Here is a 14,176-nt window from a genome sequence, read left to right as displayed (position 1 = left end):
GGCTGTCCGCAGGGGACTCTATGTGGGCAGCAGCCTCGCCTGCCCTGCTGATAAGGGCGTGGGAAGCTCCTGAGTGTGCACACACAGTGCCGGGCCTGGCGATGTCCAGTGACCACGCGCAGGGCGTCCCACAGACAAGGAGAACTTTATTGAGCCCCAGCCTGCCCTCCACATCAGGACTTCCCCGGCTTGGCCGCTGCCTGTCAACTTCTACCACCTGAGATCTCTGTCGTCCCCCCATCCTGAGGGTTGGTGGGAGGCTAGTGATGGTGGCAGTGTTTCAGGGGACATAGAGCTAGAGATGACACTGTCACCTCAGCTGAGGTAGAAGAGGTGGATGAGGATGTGGGTCAAGAAGAAAAGGACGCTGCCACCATCCATGCTGCTGAGGGCTGGAGCCCCATCTGTGTCGGTTTTCGCAGTTGTGGTAGTTTTGAGGGTGGTGGCAGCGGGTTTGCCAGTGCCACTGTTCCCGCCACTGCCAGTGCCAGAGGTCCCGCCAGAGCTGGCGGTCGTGTTCCCCAGGACTCCGGTTTGTATCTGCAAGAAGAGAAGCGGGGGTGCTGGGGGTTTTCAGTTTTTTGTTCGTTGGGGATTCAACCCGGGGGCACTCTGCCACTGAGCTACATCCCCAGTCCTTTTTATCTCTTTTTATTCTAGACAGGATCTTGCTAAGTTGCTGAGGGTCTCATTAAATTGTTAAGGCTTGAACTTTTGATCCTCCTGCCTCAGCCTCTCAAGTTGAGAATGTGCCACATGTCAGGCTCGGAGATTTTTTTTTTTTTAATTATTATTATTTTTTTTTTAGTTGTACTTAACACAATACCTTTATTTATTTGTTTGTTTAGTTACTTATTTATGTGGTCCCAAGGATCGAACCCAGCGCCTCACACATACAAGGCAAGTGCTCTGCCACTGAACCACAACCCCAGCCCCCTCAGGAGGCTTTTGAATGTCACCTTTGTTAAGGATGCATTCTGCCCTGTCCTCTGCCACAGGCCCTGTTGGGATGTTTGGCTGTTTCCTGCCCCCACCCCCAAACTTCCCTTCACCTCTCCCAGACCACCGGTGCCTCCATCACAGGGGAGCCCCAGCCCTGGATCCCCCTCATCCTACCAGACGCTTATCTTCCCTGAGCCCAGGTCCTTGTCTCCTAAATGGGGAAAAGAGTCCATCGCAGTTGGAAGGGTGACATGAGACAGGGCCAAGTGAGAAGGCCCTTGGCAAAGTACGGGTGGGTGGGGGGAGTGGTGGAAAGGCCAGCTGGTGACAGGCTGTCCTTGATGGTTGACAAAACTGCAACTGGAACCGCTCTTAATGGACCTTAAGCTGTTTTTGATGGTGATCAAGCTGTCCTTGATGGTTGATGAAGCTGTTCTTGATCAAGAACTTGATGGCTCTGTCTCCTATATTGACTGGGCCCCTCTGGGCATGTGGGATGCCACCAAAGCTGCCTTCTGAAATGGCAGCTGATTGGAGACTGAATGGCAGGCTGTTGCCATCTTTGCATTCCTCACCCCCAGGCCTCTCTCCCGCCAGGCAGGACCCCCCTGACGGCAGGAGCAGGGCAGGCTCTGCTTAATTCCCTAGCATTGCACAGCACCCCTGGGTGTCCCTGTGCCTGGCGCTTGGTGAGGCTCCCCAGTTGTAAATACAGATTTCAACTCAGAGGCTGCCCTTGAGCTGACTGACCACAGGCACAAGGGCTGGAAGCGTGGGCAGGCAGGCTCCCCTGGCCCCTGGATCCAGTTGGAGCCTGTCTGTCTCTGCCTCCACAGAGAAGGCTGGGCTGGCCCCCAGAAGCCCGAGTTCCTCCCTCTCATGGCAAGCAGGTCAGGGAATCTTGGGGGTGGCACTGGGGGCTTGGAGGGACTTCTCCTACCTGAGTCAGAACCAAAAGGCTTAAGGTGAGTAGAAGGAAGAGGAAGCTGTTCATCCTGGGAGCCTCTTGCTGGGCGCTCTAGGTAGCAGCTGTGGGAAATGAGCTCAGAGCTTTTCTGCAGGCCTTTTTCGGCTTGGCTGCTTTTGAACCCTGAGGCAGGAGGTGTGGAGGGGTAAGGAGAGGAAGGAGGGCCTATGGGGTGGGTGGGGAGGGGCTGGGAGCTGCTTCCTTCCTCCAAGTTTAGGGTGGATAAAGCCAAGTTCTAGGTTGCAGGGCCCTGCAGATGGTGAACTACAGGTATGAGCCACACCCCAGGGGGTGATGGTAGACAGAGCCAGGGGGCAGCAGACAGGGCCACTATCCTGGGCATCACATCTTGGTTTAATCACATGCCTACTCAGAGACCCCAGGTCTTTAACAAAAGACCTATGGAAGGATTATAACCAGTCAGAACCTATTTTTAAAAAGCCAACACAAATAAATATTATATAGATGCTTTGTGGGTTTTTAAAAAGAAGATTAGGGCAAGAGGCAGGAGCTGAAGGAAAGACTGGGACAGATTTGGGTTCTGGGATGAGGTGGTAGACGTCCTGAAGGTTCTAAAGCAAGGCTCGGGGAGCCTAGGTTTAGGAAGGGGTGGAAGGATCTTGTGAACATAGTAAAGCACTGGTTTAGCTTTCAGCTGGGCTCATTTCTTCTAGGGCTTAGGTTTCTCATTTCAAGTGAGAAGACTGAAATGGATCATTTCTTAAGTTTTTTTCAGACCTAGTGTTTTGTGATTTGAATAAACTAGTAGATGAAGTGGGTTTTTTTTTTTTTTTTGTACCGGGGATTAAACCCAGGGGTGCTTAACCGCCAAGCCACATCCTCAGTCCTTTTTATGTTTTATTTAGAGACAGGAGGGTCTTGCTGAATTGCTTAGGGCTTCGCTAAATTGCTGAGGCTGATTTTGAACTTGGGATCCTCCTGCTTCAGCCTCCCTAACTGCTGGGATTACAGGCGTGCACCACCGCATCCTGAGTTATTTGTATCAAACTGGGATGGATGGGAGGGGGGCTAGTAGAGGGACTAGAAGGCGGCCCAAGTATGATGGGCAGAATATGGGTGGGGGACCACAAAGTTAGGTGGTTAGGTGATGGGACTGTCTCCCACAAAGGGTCTGAGGACTTACTGGAGTGAAGGGGGTACTTAGGACCAGCGGGCTCTTGACTTACCCAATGGAAAAGAATTTTAGCTTGTGCCAAAGGCATCGACAGAAGTTTATTTAGGGAAGCAGAGACATGTTCAAGGGAGAATGGGGGCAATCTCAAGTAGATATCCTTGGGGGTGAAGGAAGGAATACATATTCTGGCTACCTCCAGAGGGAGAGACAGGAGCCCATCGGCATGGAGTATTAATATTTATAGAGGGGTGGTTGCTAGGGCTGGACTAAAGGTGGAGCCAGGGTGGAGCTACAGGATTTCAGCCAGTTTTCCCTGGCTTTGTGCACTGCCCTCTTGTTAGCCCAGGGAATGGGTCAAGGGCGTATTGCTCAGGAGTCACAACGGTTCATGGTACTTTTTGTATTTCAATGATTTATGGGTGTTTCCTTTGAGACTCATATCTCCCTTTATTCCCAAATTCCTATCTCAGGATGAATCCTGGAGCTGTTTGGATAGAGCTCCGTGGCATCCATTCTCTCACTTTCTTCTCAGCGATGCAGACTGTAGGTTTTATAATTATTCACCGTTGACTAATGAAGAAACTGAAGCTTAGATATTAGGTGACTTGCCCAAGGTCGTAAAGGGTGGAGCCAATCTCATTTGAACCTCAGTCCAGGTCTGTCTGAAGCCACAGCTACCACTGAGCTCTATCCCCAGCTCTTTTAATTTTTAATTTTGAAAAAAGTCTTTCTAAGTTCCTGAGGCTGACCTTGAACTGGTGATCCTTCTGCCTCAGCCTCCCAAGTTGCTGGGAATACAGATGTGGGCCATGGCACCAAGTACCAATTAAGTCTTCATTTCCTGTCTTCCTGCTCCCCAGAACCAGGAATTGTCACTGTCACCCAGCTCCTGCCTCACCCACCTCCTTGGCTTAGTCGGCGTCTCATTTACATGCCAGATGGGGAAGGGGACTCCCCTACACTTCCCTTTTATGGTCAGGGCCTTGTGTCACAAGCCTACGTAAAATCTGAGTGGGCCATTGAGGGCCTCCAGCTCAAAAGAAAAAAGAAGTGAGAGTCAAGACTCAGGAAAGCAAGGCAGGAAGTGGACAGGGCGGGGAGGGAAGTGAGAGGAGCCCCCAGTCACCTATCACTGCCACCCCGTCTGCTCCTTCGCTACCTGGGGTGGGGTTGGTGATTCTGGGGGCCCCTGAGAGCCAGGGAAGTGACAGGTGAAGGAAGGCACTGGCCCAGGAGACAAAAGGCCCAAGGCTTTTTTTTTTTTTTGATAACTGGGATTGAACCCAGGGACGCTTAACCACTAGGCCACATCCCTGGTCCTTTTATTTTTTAAATTTTTTTTTTTTTTTTTTTTTTTTATTTTGAGGCAGGGTCTTGCTAAATTGCCAAGGCTGGCTTTTAATTTATAATCCTTCTGCCTCAGCCTTCCCAGGTGCTGGGATTAGAGGCCTGCCTGAGGAAGCAGTTGGAGGGCCTAAGCCCTAGGCCGGCCCTGTGGTATTCCTCCAGGGTAAGGATGCATGCGAGCAGATGCCAATGTCAAATTTATCTATTTATTTATTTTTCTTTCTTTCTTTTTGATTTTTTGGGTGCTGGGAATGGGACCCGGGCCTTATGCATGCGAAGCAGGTGCTCTACTACTGAGTCACACCCCAGGCACCCCCCCGAGACTCAAATCCAGACGTAAACATTTTCTTGCAAAGCCCCAAAATTTCCTCTCCACATCCTGAGGTGTGACATTGAGCTGCTGCTGGTGGGGAGACATGAGGGTACTGGAGGGGGTTTGGGGGGTCATTAGGCCTTGGGGCATGAAGGGGCCTCTGGAGTCTGTCCATACCTGAGAAAGGAAGTAGGGGCTTCACACATTTCCTCTTCTCCCCTCTGAGCAGCTACATTCTGTCTGGACAACATCGGCAATGAACAGTCACCAAATTACAGAGCTCTAAGAAATCCTCATTTTTCAGATGGGAAAACTGAGGGCAAGTTCATGCAGAGTTGGGGCGCAGCCTAGGTCTCCCAGCGCCTATGCTCCACTGTGCAACTTCTCCAGACCAGACTGCTGAGAGAAGGGAAGTCCCAGTCCACAGTCCCTGACCCTCCTTTGCAGTCAAGACCAAATTCCTTCCCCCCAGCCCACACCCGGTTCCCTAATGTCCTCCCCAGCCACAACAGCTCTGCTGGCCCCGACTGCGCCTGCGCTTTTGCACCATGTATTTCCTCTGCACGGAGAACCCTCCCGTGCACCTGTGCTACCTGTGGGCTCTCCTGTTTCTCTTCAAGATTTGGCTCAGAAGTCCCTGCCCTAGAGGGTCTTTCCTCTCCCCTGGGAGACGCCCTCACAGATGGAGAGTTGTTCCCAGAGTCCCTCTGCTGACCACTGCTCTAAAGATTGTGTCTGCTGACCACGTGGTCTAGGCTGGCCTTACCACCCCTGCAGCCCCGCGCAGCTTAGAACATGAATAGGTGTGGGGACCACGGGAAGAGAGAATGCCAGGCGTCCCCTCCCGCCGCCACGTCTTGTTGCTGCATTCATTTGTTCAGCCAATAGTTATTATGGGCTCCCAAGAGCCAAGTTACCAATGAAGGAAAGAATGAGGGCCCCAGAGAGGTGAGCCTTTCATTGGGGCTGCCTTTCCCTTGATAGTATTTGTCACTTCAAGAAGAGACAGCTAAGAACTGAGCAGAGCTTTTTATACACTTATGGGGCAAAAGGGAGAAAAAACTAGTTCAGGACCCTTTGAGAAAGGAGGCCAGACAACTGCCCCCACTAGGCTTTGAATTGGGACCTCCCGAGGGTTTGCACTTGAGAGGTAAGAGTGAACAGGAAACCACAGCCCAGGCCGCCCAAGACAACACGACAAAACCAACCAACAAATAGTAGTTTCACAGAAAATGCAGATGATGAAATTGTCAATGAAACGTTCAAATAATTATGCTAAATCTGAGAACTGGAACTTTTGTTTTTGTTTTTTTGGTACTGGGGATTGAACACCAAACACTAAGCCAACACCCCCAGCCCTTTTTATTTTTTATTTTGAGACAGGCTTTCACTAAATTGCTTAGGGCCTGGCTAAGTTGCTGAGGCTGGCCTCAAACTTGCAGTCCTCCTGCCTCAACCTGTCAAGTTGCTGGGATTACAGGTATGTGCCACTGTGACCGGTGAGAACCAGAAATTATAGAAAAGAATCAAATGGAAATCCTTGAGCTGAGAAATGCCACAATTAGAAATTAAGAACTTGCCAGGTGCAGTAGACGTTGCCTCTAATCCCAGCCACTCAGGAGACTGAGGCAGGAGGATTGCAAGTTTGAAGCCAGCCTCAGCAACTTAGCGGGGCCCTAGGCAACCTAGTGAGACCCTGTCTCAAAATAAAAAATAAAAAGGGCTGGGGATGTGGTTCAGTGGTAAAGCTCCCCTGAGTTCAACCCCCAATAAGAGAGAAAGGAAGAACTCAGTGGATAGGTTCAATCTCAGATTGGGCATAACTGAAGAGCAAATTAGTGAGGGAATTTATAGATTATAAGAACATATGTATTATGGAATAATATATTTATTAAGTGCCTGCTGTGGGCCAGGTGCTGGTTTTGGCATAGGCTCTGGGGATAGAGCGCTCAACAAAAGGACAAGTCCGTAGGGAACTATGGAGCTGCATTCACATGGGGAAAGACAAACAGCAAGGTGACTTCCGGTTTCACCAAATGCTGGGCAGCAGTCAGGAGGGTAATATGAGAAGAGAGAAATGGGGGAGGGCAACATTCTAGATTAAAGGTCAGGACAGGCCACTGGGAGGAAGAGTTGTGTTGAGACCTGCAGAACAAGAGGGGTCTGTCTAGACATGCAAAGCGACTCCGTTCCAGTGTCAGTCTTCTCTGATGACCATCTCAGGGTCTAGCACAGTTCCTCATGGGGGTACTTAGTGGGTGTTTGTTCAAAGACAGAATGAAATGCAGCAGGACCTAGAGCACTATGGTACTATTGGGTCACAGCCCTCTCAGCGAGGATGAAAAGTCAGGGCAGGTCACACTGGAATATGTGCTGCACACCCTTTTCTCTCCAGTCCTGCATTGCTCCATGAGCTTTTGGGGGGGGGGGACACCTCATATTCGAACCATAACATTTATTGATACCTACTGTGTGGCAGGCAAGATGAAATGAGGGTCCCTTCCCTTGAAGCGTTCATTGTCCAAGAGGGGGCCTCAGACAGTAATAATCACAAGCGTGAATGAGAAATGCTATCTATCGTGGCTGTAGAGCTTTAGAGTGCAGTCTGTGATTCTGCTTGGGGGACGTTGGGGGTGAACCAGCTATGGTTTCATAGGAGGGGATGTTTGAGTTGGTTCTTGAATAAAGGGAATTTTTCCCAATGGATAAGGTAAGGGAGGATGCTCCCATTGGAAGGAGAAGCTGAAACTTGGAAAAGCATGAAAATATATGGAACATGGAAGACAGGACTCAGGTGAAGGGCAGGACTCAGAATGATCTCTTATAATTTACTTCCCTCCTGAGCTGCTAGGATCAAGTCAGCTAACCCCAGAGTGGTCCAAACTCATAAGAGTGTTTCAGGAAATTGCCTAAAAGCAAAGCAGACTCCCTACACTCAAGAACAGAAACTTCCAGAGCCATCTAACCCAAGTGGGAAACAGGGCCAGAAAGAGCTTTGTTCAGGACTAATTGGGATAAAGAAGTAGTTGACTCCTGAAGTCCATTAACTTCCTGGGTGAGCTTGGAAGGTGAATGGCTGGCCTCCAAGGTCTTCCCAACACTCAAGTTTTATATGAGCCTAGAGACCTCAGAAAGCTCTCCAGAGCTGCTAAGATGAGAGGGAGAGAAATTCAGGTTGGAAAAATAACCATCAGTTGAGCTTAGACTCTTGTTCTCATAATTTTGTTTTGGGGAAACACTTTTTTTTTTTTTTTGGCATGGTACTGGAGATTAAACCCAGGAGTGCTTTACCACTGAGTTACATCCCCAAACCCATCCCCTTTAAAAAATATTAAGTTGCCAAGGTGGGTCTCCAATTGCAATGATCTTGCCTTAGCCTCTGGAGCTACTGGGATTACTGGTATGTACCACTGTGCCCAGCCTTGGGTACACCTTTCTATAAATATAATCATGTGATAATGTAAGGGGACAGATAGATGAGGATGGTGGGAACACGAGGTTGAGAGAATAATTCCATAAAATGAGCACACTGTGCTGACCCCCCCACGTGCTTTCTTTGCCACAAAGCAATCTGCCTGCAGCCCCCCTTGGCCTGGGCAGGGATGCAGGTCAGGCAGTCAGTGTAGGTAATGAATGACAGGGATCGAGAGAGGATGAGGACTGGTTATCAGAGGACAGTGGGTTGTTAACCGCTGCGATTGTGCTCCTGGGCACTCTGGGTGGCTAACAATCAACCCCCACGTCCCTGCTCCCAGGCACATGTGGTGTGTGGGGGAGAAAAGGCCATAGTTAAAAGAGGAGTCCTGGGGTCAGTAAAGGAGCAAGACACACTCTTCCTGTGGACTCCCAGCTCTGGCCCCTTCTCTTTGGAGAAGTCTGTCTCTGTCCTTTTCTTAAATAAAACGTGCTTTCTACCCTCGCCTCTGCATTTCTCGGGTGTTGAATCTTCCACTCCGGGGAACAAGGACCTGTTCCGGACCGAATCAGCTGGGGCCTCGCCTGGGATCATCGCCAAGGCAAGCCCCTCCGCTTCTTACATCTTTCTGAGGTGCATCTTTCTGTCTTTTTCTCTCTCCTTCTGGAGGACACTTTTGGGCACCCGTCAACCACTTAACTGCAGTCGGTGCGGGCTGCCCCTCTTCAAACTGGGACGGAAGGTTTCATGGCTTTTTGTGGCTCTTAGCCACCTGCCCTCACGGGTCAGGCATTTTGGGCTCTGCATAGGCCTACTCTCCCACCCTGGCTCAGTAGACACCCTGGCACTAGTGGACAACGGCCTCTGATCCCAATCTGCCTTTGTATGTGAGGAGTTGCATAAAGGAGGGAAGCAAGATTCTGGCAAGGGGCCACTTACGGTCAATCTCAAAGGCTTCTCCCCTGACCTCCACTCCCAACACCCTCTGGGTATCCGGCAGTGACATGTGCCTCCCAAGGGAAAGCCCCCTTTCCCTTGCCAGTCAGACTCTGGCTATTGAGAGAGGGACATTTTACATGAAAGAGTTCCTATAGAAAGCCCTGAGGGGCTGGGGCTGTAGCTCAGTGGTAGAGCACTTGCCTAGCACCTGTGAGGCACCAGGTTCCATGCTCAGTACCACATTAAATAAATAAATAAATAAATGTTACATAAAAAAAATTAAAAAGAAAAAAAAAAAAAAGAAAGGCCTGAGTCTTTCAATTGATCTCTTAGATTTGTCTGGGAAAAGGACATTAAGCTGTCAACAACTACTAGATTTCTCCTCACCCTCTGGAGACAGACCCTTTTGGCCCACAGCAAGCATAAGCTCTTTATTCCAGCCTTTATCCCTACTGACTCTGGCCTTGCACAGAGTTCTTGGACTTTGCTTAACAGAAGGAGATTTGGGGCATCACATTTGGAAGTTTCTTAAGTGCCAGATCTCTCTCTCTCTCTCTCTCTCTCTCTCTTTCCAAGGCTTGCATCTGGAATGTAAGCTACAGAGGCAAGTTGGCTTTGGACCCAAAGCCAATTTGGGACCAAAGGGAAAAAAAAAAAGTGTCACTTTTAAAGTCAAGCTGCTGTGGGATCTAAATGGCTCTTGCAGTCTGTGACCCTGCTCTCTCAACATGTTCCTCCCTGGAAGCTAGAGCGCAGGGAGGGGAAATGAAATGTTCTCAGAGGTACAGGTCTTCTTTACCTTGAGAACCCTTACCTGAGGATTGTGGGGCCTCTCATTCTTTAAACATCTGGAAAAGAATACCCTCTGGTCTCCTAAAGATGTTCCTTGTGCTTCTTTACTAAGTAATTACGGCTATGACATTTATTTTTGTAGAACTCCTGTATTTTAAAAAATTTCTGTAGTTTTTGAGCTCATGGTTTTGTGGTGAATTCGTGTGTGAATCCTGTGCACCTAAATTAATATATTTTGTTCTGATCAGTCTTGTTTTATCAGACTATACAGGTTGTTTTTTGTTTTGTTTTGTTTTTCCACCATTTTTCCCACTGTCTTTATTCAGGGGTCAAGTACTTAAGGGAAAGCTCAAAAATCCTTGTTTCCTGTTGTTTTTTTATGTATATTTGCACACACCTGTGTATTGTATGTATGTGTATATGTGTCTCTATCTTATATATTATTTACCTGTACCAAGGTTGACATATAAATGAGCATTCATAAATTAAATTTTAGGAAGAAGAAAGGAATCCAAATACCTTTTAGTTCACATGACTTAATCCTTTTTTAATATTTATTTTTCAGTTGTAGTTGGACACAATATCTTTATTTATTTTTATGTGGTGTTGAGGATTGTACCCATGGCCTTGCCCATGCTAGGCGAGCACTTTACTACTGAGCCACAACCCCAGTCCCATGACTTAAAGGATTAAGAAAAAGTTTAATTTAAATTGGGAAAACAGATGAGAGTAAAGATGTCTTTAAAATTACTAACCCATAAGTTTCTCTAGGTGGTCAGGCAATAGAGAGTTGGTTTCTATAGAATGTCTAGAGAACAATATTCATTGCTTCTAGGATTTCCCCTTCAACAGGGAAAAGATGGCTAATACTGTTAACTACATTTGTCTGATATCTTGGTTGTTATAGTCAAAAAATGGGTACATTAGGCTGGGTATGGTGGCGCATACTTGTAATCCCAGTGGCTCGGGAGGCTGAGGCAGGAGGATTGAGAGTTCAAAGCCAGCCTTAGCGAGGCCTTAAGCAACTCAGGGAGACCTTGTTTCTAAATAAAATATAAAAAGGGCTGGGGATGTGGCTTAGTGGTTAAGCACCTCTGGGTTCAATCCTCAGTATGAAAAAAAATGAGTACACTGATTTAACATAAATGGGATTAATCTTCGTAAATGTGTTTTTTATAGGGGACACCTGACTGGTTTACAAAGTTAAAGTGCTAAGACATCAAGATGCACCCCCTCCGGCAGACTCCCAGGTCTGGGTCCCCTACTCTTCAGAGAAGTCTATTTTCTTCGCTTAAATAAAACGTGCTTTCTACACTTGCCTTGGCGTTTTTTGGGTGTTTAATCTTCAACAGCAGGGAACAAGGACCTATTCCTCCTCCTCCTTGGCGGAGACTGGCATCAATAATATGGGGAATTTAATTTGCACAATAATCCTATGAGGTAGGTCCTACTCACATTTCTGTTTTTACAGATATAGAAAGTGAAGTCGTTGAGCAGGAACAGCCAGCGAGTAGGTGCCAGAACCCAGCCTCATAGAATTGTTAAGTATGCCAGTCCACACAACATACATCCTCAATTAATGATGGCAATTATTATTTTCCAAGTTTTTTTAGGGGGGGCGATACCAGTTATTGAACTCAGGGGCACTCACCACTGAGCCAGATCCCCAGCCCTATTTTGTTTTTTTTTTTAATATTTATTTCTTTTAGTTATTGGCGGACACAACATCTTTGTTTGTATGTGGTGCTGAGGGTCGAACCCAGACCACACGCATGCCAGGCGAGCGCGCTACCGCTTGAGCCACATCCCCAGCCCCCCCAGCCCTATTTTGTATTTTATTTAGAGACAGGGTCTCATGGAGTTGCTTAGTGACTCTCTTTTGCTGAGGCTGACTTTGAACTTGTGATCCTCCTACCTCAGCCTCCCAAGCTGCTGGGATCATAGGTGTGTGCAAAGCATCCAACTATTTTCCAAGTTTTTGTGATACAAATATATGCTTTAATAATAAGGCTCTGACTTCCCCTTATGAATTTTTTTTTTAACCAAACTGAGCTGCAAATTGGAAGGCTCCAATCTCCCTCCCAGGAAGATGTCCACTGAAGGTCTGACTGCTGCAGGCCCTGGGCAGAGGGAGGTTGGGTAAATCCTGATGCCTGGTAAATGCCACGCCTGCTCCCCAGTCTTGCTGAGGCTCTGGCCTCCCACACTGCTGGTTCTTGCTTACATTTATGAGCAAGGTGACAGTATGAGGTTGCTATTCTCCCTGACCAAGATTCCCTTACAGCCCTCCAAAGAGCACTTGGCTGCAGCATGACCTCGGACTTCCTCATCCTCATGTATCTCAAGCTTCAGAAGTTTTCTGGGAGCAGCGCCATAATAATTCTCCTACCTTCAACCTCCGGTGTCGTTTCCACCCCAGCCCTTACTTGGCAGTGGGCCTGGACTGCCAGCTTGGCTTATCTTTGCCTGCCTGTTTCACTAGAGTGGGATTCTATAGAAAGAGCAGACAGTGCTGGGTTTGAGTCCAATTCTTCTTTTCCTACCTGTATAGTCTTCCCTTTTTGGAGCTTCTGTTTTCTCATCTGTAAACCTTGTAATGTTGGCATCTGGTAGCTGGAAGTGGCTCAGTGACTGGCAGCTGTCTTCATCATCTGATTGGTGCACAAAGAATGCCCCAAGAAATCTCCCCCCCACCCAATACCATAGGTTAGGAAGTCAAACGGGGGTGGGGGTGGCTGGGAGTTTAGCTCAATGGTAGAGTACCAGTCTAGCTTGCTCGAAGCCCTGGGTCTGATCCCCAGCGCTGCGCTGGGCTGGGGCGGTGGAGGGAGTCAAACAGAAAATAAATTAGTAAAAGGTGCGATCTGAGTTGTGCAGAGAAAGGTTTTGGTGGTTGAATCTGGGCATAAATTAAGTGGGCCTGAGATTAGAAACCAAACCGTCATAGCCGGAAGTCTTAAGAGACAATGAACAGCAGGAAATGCTTTTGAAAATGTAGTCTGTACAGATGTTTTGATAGGTACTTATCTCACTCAGTCCTAACGCAACCTTGTAGGGTAGGTAGTATCCCCATTTTACAGATGAAGAAACTAATGTGTCCAAGGCCACAGTGAGGACTCCTGATACCAAAGTTCATGCCTTTAGTTGCTCTGGTGACTTGAGGCTAATCTAATATCTTAGTTTTACATACGAGGTTCAGGAATGGGAGATTATTATCAAAAGGGGAGTACTTACCCAATTCTTTCCACAAAGAAAAAGAGACCAGTTTTTTTTTTTTTTTTCCTTGTGGTACTGGGGATTGAACCCAGGGCCTTGCGCATGCTAGGCAAGCACTCTGCCACTAAAGTTCAACCCAGCCCTTTCTATTTTATTTATTTATTTTTGAATAAACATTTGTCCGATATTTAATGAAATCCAATTATAAAGTATATGTTTGAAGAAATGTGGAATGAACATGAGATAAACATGATTAAGAGGAAATAATTCAACCAAGTATGAAAATTTAAATTATTTGTTGTACAAATTTACACGAACTATAACATGAACACAACAGTTACAAATAAAAAATAGAACTAAGCAAGAATATAAAACACTTCAAAAATGAAAAAATAGCAATTTTGTTTGAAATTGTTTGTCTTTTATAACATGTATATGTATATATACATATATATTTGGTATTGGGGATTGAACTCAGGGCACTCAACCACTGAGCCACATCTCCAGCCCTTTTGTTTATTTTTTTAAAAATTTGTTTGGTTGTCCATAGACCTTTATTTAATTAATTAATATGTGGTGCTGAGAATCTGAACCCCAGTGCCTCACACATACTAGGCGATCACTCTACCACTGAGCCACAACCCCAGCCCTCTATATTATTTTTGAGACAGAATCTCACTAATTTGCCCAGGCTGACCTCAAACTTGTGATCCTTCTGCCTCAGCCTCTCTGGGAACTGGGATTGCAGCTGTGCCAACCACACTGGACTAGGAAGTAGAATTTGAGCCTTCCCTTTAGGATGTGGCCTGGTCAAGAAGTTAGCAGAGTGAGGCGTGGTGGTGCCTGTCTAAGATTGAGGCAGGAGTAGCAAGTTGTCAGCCTGGGCAACTTAGTGAGACCCTGCCTCAAATAAAATCAAAAGGATGGGGGATGTGGCTCAGTGGTAAGGTACCCCAGGGTTCGGGAGAAAAAATAAACATTTATTAACTATCTGCATTATTCCAATTAATCCTCTATACAGTCTCAAGTTCTGTACTGATCAGATTGGGAAACAGATGCTTAGGGATAAGTAATTCCCCAAGATCAATATAGCACTGGGCACGGTGCTGC

The 14,176-nt window shown here is 47.3% G+C and overlaps 1 non-coding gene across 1 annotated transcript; it reads right to left on the bottom strand.

Annotated features, from left to right (window-relative positions):
* Nucleotides 1-126: 126 nt before the first annotated feature.
* LOC114094254 (uncharacterized) lies at nt 127-5,076 on the bottom strand. The gene is made up of 3 exons (XR_011709006.1): nt 4,882-5,076; nt 1,883-2,032; nt 127-540 (listed from the first exon to the last, which is right to left on the bottom strand). It is a non-coding gene; the product is annotated as an uncharacterized protein (transcript).
* Nucleotides 5,077-14,176: the final 9,100 nt, after the last annotated feature.

The sequence above is a fragment of the Marmota flaviventris genome, chromosome 10, assembly GCF_047511675.1.
Source record: "Marmota flaviventris isolate mMarFla1 chromosome 10, mMarFla1.hap1, whole genome shotgun sequence".
Taxonomy (NCBI): Eukaryota; Metazoa; Chordata; class Mammalia; order Rodentia; family Sciuridae; genus Marmota; species Marmota flaviventris.
The sequence above is the reverse complement of the archived record's forward strand: the minus strand, read 5'-3'. Positions and strand labels throughout refer to the sequence as shown.